Source organism: Medicago sativa, chromosome 4, assembly GCF_051527215.1.
Source record: "Medicago sativa cultivar Bolivia chromosome 4, Bolivia_mono, whole genome shotgun sequence".
Classification (NCBI taxonomy): domain Eukaryota; kingdom Viridiplantae; phylum Streptophyta; class Magnoliopsida; order Fabales; family Fabaceae; genus Medicago; species Medicago sativa.
The window spans coordinates 19,287,091-19,301,885 of NC_140752.1; positions in this window are offsets into that span (position 1 = coordinate 19,287,091).

Sequence of the window (14,795 nt, forward strand, 5' to 3'; positions counted from 1 at the left end):
TGGAGGAACCACACCTTGCACAAGATCAAACTTCCACTTCCAACATAACCAAAACCCTAACTATAGAGAGGAGATAGGAAAGAAATCAAACAAGATACAAGCTTCCCTTAGTTAGAATAATCATGGAGGGACATAACTTAGAAGCTTGCCATGGGAGGAAGAATATTTGAAAAGGATGATGGAGAGAAAGAGAGGATGTTGGCGTGAAAGAAGAGAGGGAAGGGAGAGATGTTTCCAACTTCAACCCTATAGAGAGAGAAAGCAAAAGGATTATGAAGATATTTTGGTTCCAAAACATATAAATATCTCTTAATCGTGCAATTACCAAAATGCCCTTTGCCTTTAGCGTGTTAAAAACAACTTTAATACTTTTTCCGTAAAAAGCTGACATCTCATAAAATATTTCCATTAACTTACTTTTCATGAATTTAATTCCTCTGGCACGATCACGGGTAATATACCGATGCTGACAGGCGGGATATTACATGTTCTATTGTTGTAGACTTCGGTATCCCAAAGCCTGGAACTCAGGGAAGGATCTTCCATAGTCTTTTCTGCCACTGAAGTAAAATTTGCCACTAAACACCATAGGCTCAAATACTTTTACCCTATGAAGCACGGACACCTGTAGGATTTGGCGTATAGTGGTGCCTGACACTCCTATGACACTCGTACGACACGTGCTGGACAAGTGTAGTTTTTATCTTTACTTCGACACTCCTTGGACCAGTGTGTAACACCTATACAACACTTATATGAGGCGCGTCGGACAACTCAGACAACTGTCTGAATTTGTTTCTTTGCTTCCATGCACAGTAGATTCAAGAGTTAAAGATGTGCGATAAATGTGGTTATAGACATTAAAGTTGATTACAGCGTTTTTAAATTTTCGATAGTAGATGGATAAATAACGGCTGAATACTATTGTATCTTGTTATAAGATTTTTTTTTTTTTTTTTGCAATGAAATAAATTGTTCTAGTTAGATGCATATGTAAGTATTTGATTCTCAATTTAGATATTTTATATTTAATTTAATATATAGGTAGTGGTGTTGGTGTCTTATGAATTTTACATTAGCTGTGGCAATGTGTTGTGTGTTGTGTGGGTCTCCACGTTGGATTCTATGTTTTATAGCTTTTACCACTCCATTGTTGGTGTACTATCCTACTTTAGAAAAATAATTAATTAAAGGTTTGAGAACTTAAACATAGTATCTTTGCAATGTAATCCACTGAGAACAAAAAGACGATTCAAAGCCAACCTCCATGCTTTGACCTTCTCCGATTCCTTTCCAAATCTCTTTTCATGTTTCATCATTGCAATTTTATAACTATTCCTCTGATACCTAACATCTGAAGGTTCTACCTTATAAAAAATTACAAATACCGATTTTCTATTTTTGTCATAACAGTCAACGATCTTAACTAATTCATCAAGGCACCAAGTGGAAGAAGCATAATCACGGCACATCATAACGATTGAGATTCTAGAAGCTTCAATTGCTTTTAGAAGTGAAGTTCCGATTTCATCACGATGTTGATGTTTTGATCGTCTCTTTTTTTTGGTGGTGGCCGAGGTTCGAACCCCGGACCTTGCATATTTTATGCATTGTTCATACCAACTGAGCTAAGCTCGCGATGACAAAAAAAAATGCTTTGATCATCTCTGATGACATTGATTCCGTGACGGAGAAGAGAGTGATAGAGATGATCGGTGAAGGAGTAGCGTGTCCCACCTCTGAAACTCAGAAATAAGTCATGTGAGAAATCATCGTTGTGATTCACCATTGATGAAGATAATGGTAAGGTTTGAAGTTTGTGTGAATGGAATTGTTAAAAACCGTTTGTATGAAAGAATGCTTAGATCATCCATAATACAACACCCCATTTGGATGTTTAAAGGGGTCTCATACACGTCATTCATTTCATATTTAATACTGAATAAGCATTCAATCTCTCCAACCCAGCACCTCAAAATAATTATGAATTGGGTTCCAGCAATAACTCTATATCATTAAATTTGAACAATAATTATATACTCATTCATAACTATATAATTTTAAAATATTGAAGTAATTTAATTATAAATTATAAAAAAAAAAGCGAACATTTTTTTTATTTTTATTAATAATTCAAGAAACTATTATTTGCAATCATTATATAATTTAACTATTTTTTGCAACTATTATATAATTTGTTTTTTAATATTAAAATAATACTCCCTCCGTTTCAAAATGAGTGTCATTTTAGCAAAAAAAAATTTGTTTCAAAATGAATGTCACTTTTCATTTCCAATACTCAAACTTTTCTTTCACACAATTTTCAATGCAACTTTAATTTTGTCTTTTTCTTATAAAGTAAGGGCAGTTTAGTAAAAGCGTTATATTTAATGATTATTTCATTCCATTTCTTAATCTGCTTGCCAAAGCCTAAAGCGACACTCATTTTGAAACAGAGGGAGTACAATATTTGGATATAGAGGGAAAAAAAGAATTAATTGTACATGTGAAACCCATGAGTAATAGAGGGGAGAGAGTGCTTATAAAAGCACATATCTTTATAATCACCATATTTATTGATGTCACAATGGGGGTGTCTATTTAACATGATGTTAAATAGGGGAAGGACCCCCTATTAGAGATGGTCTTAGCATGAAAAGTCAGAAAAACGTGGGGATTACAAAGAAACCATCTCTAGATGTTAGCGTTATGTCTCTTACAATCCTAAACAAATTCTTAAATGATGTAATCATTAATTTTTTATATGATAAAAAACTAGAGTAAACTGCATTTTGTTTTTTGGTCTAAATTCTTAAAATATTCTCTTCATTTTTTTTGGGAGGATTAAAATATTCTCTTCATAGTACTTGTCTGCATAGTCTAATTGATAGAAACATTGCAATATGCAAGAGTTGAAATTCAAATCTTATTTTTTATTCATCCTAAGAGGTGAAATTGTCTATTTGACAAATTTTTTTTATTTTTTTATTTTATCTCTGTTGAGTAGCTCTGTTATATATTGATGTGTCACGTTAAGTCACATCGTGTTGTCCAAGTTTCATACCGTTAAGTCACATCGTGTTGTCCAAGTTTCATACCAGTTAGAATGAACTTTATTGAGTTTAAATGATTAATGAGCTTTATTAATGGAATTTTTTCAGAAGAACCCAAGTTCGATTTGAATTTAGGTAAAACAATTCTTGGTCAGAATTTACTTACCACACAACCAAATTTCTCTTAGGCTTTGTTTGGGAGTTTGGACGGGAGGGGAATGAATGACTTTAGGGTACAAAAATATAGGGGAATATTGGAAAATCTTTCACATTTTTTGAACGGACAATTTTTTAGAGAGTGATAAATTAATGCTTTTGATTAATATATTTTTAATTTTAAGAATACTATAACCACATATATGAAATTTGAAGAATTCATATAAACCTTCTCAAATCCCCCAAACCCTCCTCCAATACAATTTTTTAGTTCCTTCAAATGAGGAGGGTTTTATATTTTGAAGAAAAATAAGCCCCCAAAGTTTCTCCTCCCAATGTCTTTTATTTCTTCCACTTACTCCCATTTTTATTTTTTCAAACCCTCCCCTCCATTCTCCTTCAAACTCGCAAACAAAGCCTTAGAGCTCTTTTCCTGAGAACCGAAAGATTAACAAAAAACAATAATTAAGTTTTTTTTTAAATTTAAGAAATACTATGGGATTTGATTTGTTAGAGTATGTACATAATATATGTAAGGACCGGGGTTCGAACCCTGAATACTTCACTTTTCCACATTAAAAATAGGTGAGCTCCGGTCACTAGACTATTTGACAGAAAAAAACATATTGTTTCTGTTCCTGTATGTAAACGAGCATATCGGGTTGTAATCGTCGAGAATAATAATTTGATAGAGTTATTTTTAACATTTTGAGTTGCCCGTGGGCAATTAAAGGCGTTCATTGCTACTGTTTGTATTTGATTTTGACTGCATGTGTGGGAATTTTTCTTAATTGCTTGGTTTACAAGTTATGTTTGTAAATAAATAGTGTAAATATGCCTAAATTCACTTCAAAATGCAAAGCTTATCATATTGCTTCGATTCTCCTTCTAAAACCTGAGTTTGTGCCTTTGGAAAATATGTTGAATTGTGAGAATTATAAGCCATATGATTCTTGCATTTTGTTTGTTTGAATTTTGGCTATATTTTGCATTGTTTTGGTTTTGTCTTGTGTTGGTTTCTATTGCACTTGTTATGGTATCTTATTTGCTTTATCTTTACCATATTATACCTTATGTTACTAACCACTTCCTCCATTGTGTTTCATACATCATGAGCATTTCTCTCCCCATCTCACATCTTCATTCTTTTGTTTTTCTACCCTTTACAATTCATGCCAAGTTTAGAATGTAAATACTTAGAAGTTTTGTAATATTTTACTTTCATGCTTTTAATTTCTTGGCAAAGGGGCCATAGAATGTATCTAGGGTGTGATGTAATAAGGACAATGGACTCTAATAATGTACACCAACACAAGCACCGACACATGCACACACTCCACTTTAGGTATATAGCTAGAATATGCATGTTTAGATGTATGTTTAGGATTGTATGTTTAGATGAATGTTTAGGCTTTATACTTAGAAAAATCAATTTTCCCAAAAAATATGAACAAACTTCATTCAAACCATTTTCAAAATAAACCTTGGGATCAAAGTCCCATTGTATTCTCCCTTTTGTTTTCTTAATCAAATTTCAATGAACTTTAATCATACTTTGACTTTTTTTTTTGCAAATGATTAATTCAACCCCACTTTTTTACAATCTCATGCCCTTGAGGCCTCTTTCTATTCTTCAAATTCCATTTTCAAACCTTAAAATCAACCAACAAAAACAAAAACATTTTTGGAAGAGAACTACGGTGGATTTGATCCCTTAAACGGGTACGTAGGCAAGGAATCAAAATTCCTTCAATTCAACTAAAATAAAAATCCAAAAACATTCTTCTCCCTCCAATTCTTCACTTAGAACATTCTTAGGTTAAATAAACATTTTCAAATAGCATTTAAAAATAAAGCGCGCGCGTAGAAATTAAAGACGGTTCCTATAGGATACTATAGTCGTTATGGGTGCCTAACACCTTCCCGTAGCGAAAACAACTCCCGAACCTCGATTCTCAAGGGTTTTGCTTACTTTTTCCCTTCCCAAGAAAAAATAAGATATCACCGGTTTAAAAGGTTCAAACGTAATCAATGTTTGACACCCGAAAACCAAGATAAAACAGGCGCGCGAGAAGGCAGTAGGGTGGGAAAAGTAATACTCAAATGCTAAATCCTTTGCACTCCAATCATTATCTTTTAATAAGTAGGATATAATATAATCCTAGAATAACTTTTGCTCATTTTAATGTTACAATAAAATTAGGAAAAAAAAAATAAACAGAGGAAATTGAAAGCATTCCATCATATGCAAATCACCTTACAGGAGAAAGTGGTCGAAGAAAACAAAATAAACCTTGATTGCCATATAGCCAGCAACATTTCCCGTAGCTTGAATGCTTCGCTTGGTTACATAGACAAAACAGCTGTTGTATATATGGTTGTTGAAAATGAGAAGAAAATATGTAATAGAAATCTTAAATTCTAAATTAATTTAAGGATATTTATTTTTATCAAAAAGAAGCACAAACGAAAAATGATGCGGGAAGGTTTAAAAAATGTTGGTGAGACAGCTACACATGGGGAGATGTTTGGAGAGACCCTGGAGGAACTACACTCTGTTTTTTAGCTTTGTGCAGCTGTGGTTTTCTATGCAACACGTGAGAATGAGAATGAGAATGCAGTCATGTTGCCTGAATGCAATTCATGATAAATCCTCTCCCTGTGAAACTATTGTAGTCTGTAGACAAAGATAAGACCCTTATAGACAATGTTATAGACCTTCTACGAACGAGCACTTGCTAAAAATCCATCCGGCTATTACCTTGACGTCCATCCTGATATCTGAAACAAATAAGGATTTGGATGAGACATAATGTCTCAGTGAGTTCCCCTAAATCCTAGGCTATAGGTAACCTCAGAGGAAACCTACGGTCACCATGTGTCTACAATACAACCTGACGGTTGATTATACGTGTGTGGTCATGCTTCCTAGATGGTAGTGCATGCTAGACCCGTCATAGGCTTATCTCACTTGTTATAGGCTTCTCTTTCTATACGTGTCATGGCGGTCGAAGGGAAAACTAAAACCGCATTGCCAAGTATACGATCTACGTATCAAGGCCTAAGCATATCATGATCATGGCACGATACTAAACCGGACGATTAAGGGAAACCTAAGATCGTCATTGGTATCATGTTCTTTACTTGTTCTATACATGACTTGTATTTCTTATAGCATCTCATGCTCTTGTTCTTAACTTAGACATGCTTGAAATCATTCTTGCAATAACATAGACATAAGCTACATGATCGTACGTAAGTTCATTCATTATTATGTTAGCGTTGAACATACAATCATTATCTTGGTTCATTTTATGGAGAGCCCCGGGTGGAGTAACCCCGAGAACAATCCCATCATGACCGATGTACGTACATCGGACTCCCTCGGTGTCGTGCGGGTCCCTTGCGGCTTGAACCGTTCCCCTTGAGTCAAGAACCTCCCTATCCCGCTGACGTGGATAACAAGAGACACGAGCACCGACATGCGGTTATAATCTTAGTCTTGCGTATTCGGTGACATGCGGGTCCCTTACGGCTTGAATCTTTCCCAAAATGAGAACCCCTTGTATCCCCCTGATGTGGATAGCAAGAGACATGCCACCTACTTTATACTTGTCATTAATATAGGTTATACCTAATCATGCTTACATGTTTACCTCGGAACCTTGATCGATCCGATTAGCGGTAAATACATACTTGATCATGCTTGTACATTCCTAATCATGGTGGAGAGAATAACTAATCAAACCACGACTTAACATGCTTGTAATCTTATTCTCAATCATGTGCGAAGATAACATGCTTCGCACCTTATCATCTAGGGATTCTTGCTAACTTGCTAGTTCTCGACTACTATGTCGAGGCTCTAGTTCTTTCCCTTGATTAATGAGTAACTTACTACCTGATTCATGACATGATTCTCTCGTATGCCAAGCCTTACTAACATGCTTAATACTTGCTCATTTATCATAAGAAATATTGCTTACAATGATCATCATTTAGGACCTTGATTTGAGGGGTTTTCTTTCATAAAAGACTGCTTGAAGAAAAACTGGACCGAAGTATGTAACGCCCTCCTTTTTATTTAATTATTTTTATTAAGTTAGAGTTTATTTATGTGATTTATTTAAATATATGAGGTGTTAGTATTTTATTAAGTGGCATTATTATATTATTTATTAGAATATGAGAATTATTAGTGTAAGTAGAATTGGAGGTTAGAATAGAAAGAAGAATAAGTTATTGGGCCTAGATAGATTTAGGAAGAGTGATTAGTATTATAAATACAAAAGCTTATGTTAGAAAGAGTTTTACGTTAAACCGCTTTTTGGAAAAGAGGAGAACAAGAAAGAAGAGAAGAAAGAGGAGAACTCAGAGAGAACCCTAGGAATGAAGAACGCTGCTTTTGATTTCAGAAAAACAATCTAAGGTAAGGGTGAGACTATCTTTCACTAATATTAAGTATGTAGGTCATTAGATTGCATCTAACATGTTTTAGGATGAGTTTTGTGAGATTATGAGAATTAGGGTTTAAGTGAGAATTAATGATTAGGAGATGAAAAACCGTTGAATTGATATATGGGGGGAGTCTCTATTCATCATAAGGGTTGTATGAACATGTGGGTAGTGAATGATTTTGTTTTCTATTTGTTTTTCATGATCTTATAAAGAATTAATGTTAAAATCGTGTTCTAATTTGTTGCTATGATTTTTTATATGTTTATTAGCTCTGAATCCATGATTTTGATGTGCTAAATTTATTCTTTAATTGTGGTTATGTTCTGTTTTAAATTCGTAGGTGTCATAATGCTTGTACTGTTTATACATCCTGTATATGATGTTGTGTCTGCGATAGTTGCAATATTTGTGATATCACTGTTATGTGTATACTCATGTCTGTCGTGCCGAAATAAACCTTGTAGATACATGATAGTGAGTTATTCTTACATGGTCACAAGACCAAATAAATAGTATTTGAACACACTCACATGAAGATATTATCTTCAAAATATTTAATTATTTTTTTATCAAGTTTCTTTTCATCATTAAAAAAATACTTGTTTATGTGTGTGTGACCAAACACTATTTGTTTGGTCTTGTGACCATATTAGAATTTCTCCATGATAGTAATTCTAGTTACTGACATTTCACGTGAAGGGCATGCGTGTTGTTCTAAGTTCATAGTGATCATATAAGTTGCAATATAAGAGTATATACTAGAAAGAAATACTTTGTTATTATAATTACCTCATTCACTGATAGTAAAGTGGCATAACTTCATATTTCTATGGTCTAATTGTCCACCAATTTGATTTGGAAATAATTGCCAATTGCCTCCTCTATACTGAGATTATCCCTTTCGGTTACTAAGAAATTTATCCGAATTATTTTTGAGTAAATTCTTCCGTAAAGAGGCTACCGATAATTCAAAAACAAAAATATTTTGAATTAGTCACTTTTGATTTATGTGTTTAATGTATTCATGCACTAAATCCTTTTCGCCTTGTCCATATTCTAATCGTGTAGCTTTTAATAAAGATTAATTAAAAATCGACATTCCCTTTTTTATTGGGTATATATCTAATTGAAATATTTGGTTCCAATTCATGAATAGATTTTAGGTTTTGCTCATGTTTGATCTAGTGCAATTATTCTGAATAATGAACTATATGATTATGTGTATTGATGTGCTATTTAAAGATGTGTTATATAAAGATGTGATATTTGACGATGGTGCTATTTAAAGATCGTGTAGTTTTAAGATGAACTTGGAGTAGGAAAGGAAGGATGTCTAGATTATTAGAAGCTGTCCAGCAAGCCTAAATTGAGATGACTAAGATTATTAATGATGTGATATTGTTATTTATGCACTATATGTGTTAATTATGATGCTTATGTTGATGCGATGTTTAAGATGTTGTTGATTATCATTTAATGATGTTGTATTATTGCTGATATGAGATGAATTATTTATATGTTGCTGTTGATCTTATTTAAGTTGCAAGTGTTGGTCTAAGTTGTGAAGTCGTAAGAAGTCGTCCAAATTATTGGAATCATATAAGTTGTTCAAGAAGTTCAAGTTGTAAGATGTTAAGATGTCGAGTCGAAGTTGTTAAGATGTTGAGTCCATGCATACTCATTCAAGTTGAGGGCTTGATGCCCTGGAGCTATTGCTCAATTATGTTGAGGGCTTGATGCCCTAGAGCTTTTACTCAACCACGACGATGGAGCTTTTGCTCAACCAGAGACGAGGGCTCATGCCCTAGGAGCTTTTGCTCAATAGCGACGAGGGCTTATGCCCTAGGAGTATATTTATGCTCATAAGCGACGAGGGCTTATGCCCTAGATTGGTACCATATGCATTGCATTTTCATGATGATTCAAGATGGTTTAAGACGTTAAGAGTCGAGTCTAGATGCATTCTCAAGTCAAGTTGTTAAGTTGTGATGTTTTAACGAATTACTTTGTGACTGTTATATGATGATATATTGCTAAGATGAAATGGTGATGTCTATGTATTTGATTGTAATTGTTAAATTATAAGATGTTTATATTCTTAAATGTAATTTATGATTTATGAGCTTAATATTATTGTTTGAGAAATCTCACCCCTTCTGTTGGAATGTTGCCATTATGTTGGTAACGCGCAGGTAATAAAGACTAGAGGCGTTCGTGAGTAACGGGATGAGGCTTGCTTTCTTATCTATTCCTTACATGTCTTTTTATGAATAAATGTTGAACCAAAGTTTATGAGATTTCCTAATAAGGCATGCGTGCCAAGACTTTTATCATGTTGAACTATTTCTGCTGCGTAGTTTCAGATTTTATGATGTTAAATTTTGAAGGATAATTATTATTATATGTTTTATGATTTTTAAAGAGTGTGTGACATTCCGTTATGATTTTTAAATACTCTGATTTAAGATGAAAATTTTATGTTGGTAAAACGGGGTGTTACAAAGTACGTTAAAAGGGCCTGAAGCGAGCAAACAACATGTTGTCATGCTGCTACTCGCAATGGCGAGTTGTTTACTCGCAATGGCGAGTTGCCTCACTCCCAATGGCGAGTTGGTTGCGAGTTGGGGGCGAGTAAACACCCCTTCCTGTGGGTTTTGCTCGCCATGGCGAGTAATAGCTCGCTGTGGCGAGTTATGACAGTCCAAAACTTGTAAAAATGGTATTTTAGGCCCAAAAACCTCAAACCAAGTGTCTCTAAGCATATTGGTACATATTTGATCATAGAATACTTTGTAAAACATTCATTTGGCAAGTATAAACATGTTTGGTATGCATGGCAAGAAAAGGGGCAACTATCATCTTACAAAACCCTAGACTTTTTCATAATTTTCATAATAATCTAACATGGTATAATCATAATCCTAAAGGGTGGGAAAACTATCTATGAAACTCACCTAAAACAAGTTCTTGTAACAACTCCAAGCTCCAAGCTCAAACATGACAAAACCCTAGTTTGTGATCACTTGCTTCCTTTGTTCAAACCATACTATCTTGTTATCTTTTCTTGCAATTCAAACATCATGATTCTTGATCATGAAGAAAACCTAGCTTGAATCATCTTTGGACTCACCAAGAATCAAACCCCAAACTCTAGCTTTCTTGCTTCTCTTGAAACCTAGCTCTTGATTCCAACTTCTAATCATCTTCTGTGTTCATGGAGGAACCACACCTTGCACAAGATCAAACTTCCACTTCCAACATAACCAAAACCCTAACTATAGAGAGGAGATAGGAAAGAAATCAAACAAGATACAAGCTTCCCTTAGTTAGAATAATCATGGAGGGACATAACTTAGAAGCTTGCCATGGGAGGAAGAATATTTGAAAAGGATGATGGAGAGAAAGAGAGGATGTTGGCGTGAAAGAAGAGAGGGAAGGGAGAGATGTTTCCAACTTCAACCCTATAGAGAGAGAAAGCAAAAGGATTATGAAGATATTTTGGTTCCAAAACATATAAATATCTCTTAATCGTGCAATTACCAAAATGCCCTTTGCCTTTAGCGTGTTAAAAACAACTTTAATACTTTTTCCGTAAAAAGCTGACATCTCATAAAATATTTCCATTAACTTACTTTTCATGAATTTAATTCCTCTGGCACGATCACGGGTAATATACCGATGCTGACAGGCGGGATATTACATGTTCTATTGTTGTAGACTTCGGTATCCCAAAGCCTGGAACTCAGGGAAGGATCTTCCATAGTCTTTTCTGCCACTGAAGTAAAATTTGCCACTAAACACCATAGGCTCAAATACTTTTACCCTATGAAGCACGGACACCTGTAGGATTTGGCGTATAGTGGTGCCTGACACTCCTATGACACTCGTACGACACGTGCTGGACAAGTGTAGTTTTTATCTTTACTTCGACACTCCTTGGACCAGTGTGTAACACCTATACAACACTTATATGAGGCGCGTCGGACAACTCAGACAACTGTCTGAATTTGTTTCTTTGCTTCCATGCACAGTAGATTCAAGAGTTAAAGATGTGCGATAAATGTGGTTATAGACATTAAAGTTGATTACAGCGTTTTTAAATTTTCGATAGTAGATGGATAAATAACGGCTGAATACTATTGTATCTTGTTATAAGATTTTTTTTTTTTTTTGCAATGAAATAAATTGTTCTAGTTAGATGTATATGTAAGTATTTGATTCTCAATTTAGATATTTTATATTTAATTTAATATATAGGTAGTGGTGTTGGTGTCTTATGAATTTTACATTAGCTGTGGCAATGTGTTGTGTGTTGTGTGGGTCTCCACGTTGGATTCTATGTTTTATAGCTTTTACCACTCCATTGTTGGTGTACTATCCTACTTTAGAAAAATAATTAATTAAAGGTTTGAGAACTTAAACATAGTATCTTTGCAATGTAATCCACTGAGAACAAAAAGACGATTCAAAGCCAACCTCCATGCTTTGACCTTCTCCGATTCCTTTCCAAATCTCTTTTCATGTTTCATCATTGCAATTTTATAACTATTCCTCTGATACCTAACATCTGAAGGTTCTACCTTATAAAAAATTACAAATACCGATTTTCTATTTTTGTCATAACAGTCAACGATCTTAACTAATTCATCAAGGCACCAAGTGGAAGAAGCATAATCACGGCACATCATAACGATTGAGATTCTAGAAGCTTCAATTGCTTTTAGAAGTGAAGTTCCGATTTCATCACGATGTTGATGTTTTGATCGTCTCTTTTTTTTGGTGGTGACCGAGGTTCGAACCCCGGACCTTGCATATTTTATGCATTGTTCATACCAACTGAGCTAAGCTCGCGATGACAAAAAAAAAATGCTTTGATCATCTCTGATGACATTGATTCCGTGACGGAGAAGAGAGTGATAGAGATGATCGGTGAAGGAGTAGCGTGTCCCACCTCTGAAACTCAGAAATAAGTCATGTGAGAAATCATCGTTGTGATTCACCATTGATGAAGATAATGGTAAGGTTTGAAGTTTGTGTGAATGGAATTGTTAAAAACCGTTTGTATGAAAGAATGCTTAGATCATCCATAATACAACACCCCATTTGGATGTTTAAAGGGGTCTCATACACGTCATTCATTTCATATTTAATACTGAATAAGCATCCAATCTCTCCAACCCAGCACCTCAAAATAATTATGAATTGGGTTCCAGCAATAACTCTATATCATTAAATTTGAACAATAATTATATACTCATTCATAACTATATAATTTTAAAATATTGAAGTAATTTAATTATAAATTATAAAAAAAAAGCGAACATTTTTTTTATTTTTATTAATAATTCAAGAAACTATTATTTGCAATCATTATATAATTTAACTATTTTTTGCAACTATTATATAATTTGTTTTTTAATATTAAAATAATACTCCCTCCGTTTCAAAATGAGTGTCATTTTAGCAAAAAAAAATTTGTTTCAAAATGAATGTCACTTTTCATTTCCAATACTCAAACTTTTCTTTCACACAATTTTCAATGCAACTTTAATTTTGTCTTTTTCTTATAAAGTAAGGGCAGTTTAGTAAAAGCGTTATATTTAATGATTATTTCATTCCATTTCTTAATCTGCGTGCCAAAGCCTAAAACGACACTCATTTTGAAACAGAGGGAGTACAATATTTGGATATAGAGGGAAAAAAAGAATTAATTGTACATGTGAAACCCATGAGTAATAGAGGGGAGAGAGTGCTTATAAAAGCACATATCTTTATAATCACCATATTTATTGATGTCACAATGGGGGTGTCTATTTAACATGATGTTAAATAGGGGAAGGACCCCCTATTAGAGATGGTCTTAGCATGAAAAGTCAGAAAAACGTGGGGATTACAAAGAAACCATCTCTAGATGTTAGCGTTATGTCTCTTACAATCCTAAACAAATTCTTAAATGATGTAATCATTAATTTTTTATATGATAAAAAACTAGAGTAAACTGCATTTTGTTTTTTGGTCTAAATTCTTAAAATATTCTCTTCATTTTTTTTGAGAGGATTAAAATATTCTCTTCATAGTACTTGTCTGCATAGTCTAATTGATAGAAACATTGCAATATGCAAGAGTTGAAATTCAAATCTTATTTTTTATTCATCCTAAGAGGTGAAATTGTCTATTTGACAAATTTTTTTTATTTTTTTATTTTATCTCTGTTGAGTAGCTCTGTTATATATTGATGTGTCACGTTAAGTCACATCGTGTTGTCCAAGTTTCATACCGTTAAGTCACATCGTGTTGTCCAAGTTTCATACCAGTTAGAATGAACTTTATTGAGTTTAAATGATTAATGAGCTTTATTAATGGAATTTTTTCAGAAGAACCCAAGTTCGATTTGAATTTAGGTAAAACAATTCTTGGTCAGAGTTTACTTACCACACAACCAAATTTCTCTTAGGCTTTGTTTGGGAGTTTGGACGGGAGGGGAATGAATGACTTTAGGGTACAAAAATATAGGGGAATATTGGAAAATCTTTCACATTTTTTGAACGGACAATTTTTTAGAGAGTGATAAATTAATGCTTTTGATTAATATATTTTTAATTTTAAGAATACTATAACCACATATATGAAATTTGAAGAATTCATATAAACCTTCTCAAATCCCCCAAACCCTCCTCCAATACAATTTTTTAGTTCCTTCAAATGAGGAGGGTTTTATATTTTGAAGAAAAATAAGCCCCCAAAGTTTCTCCTCCCAATGTCTTTTATTTCTTCCACTTACTCCCATTTTTATTTTTTCAAACCCTCCCCTCCATTCTCCTTCAAACTCGCAAACAAAGCCTTAGAGCTCTTTTCCTGAGAACCGAAAGATTAACAAAAAACAATAATTAAGTTTTTTTTTTAAATTTAAGAAATACTATGGGATTTGATTTGTTAGAGTATGTACATAATATATGTAAGGACCGGGGTTCGAACCCTGAATACTTCACTTTTCCACATTAAAAATAGGTGAGCTCCGGTCACTAGACTATTTGACAGAAAAAAACATATTGTTTCTGTTCCTGTATGTAAACGAGCATATCGGGTTGTAATCGTCGAGAATAATAATTTGATAGAGTTATTTTTAAC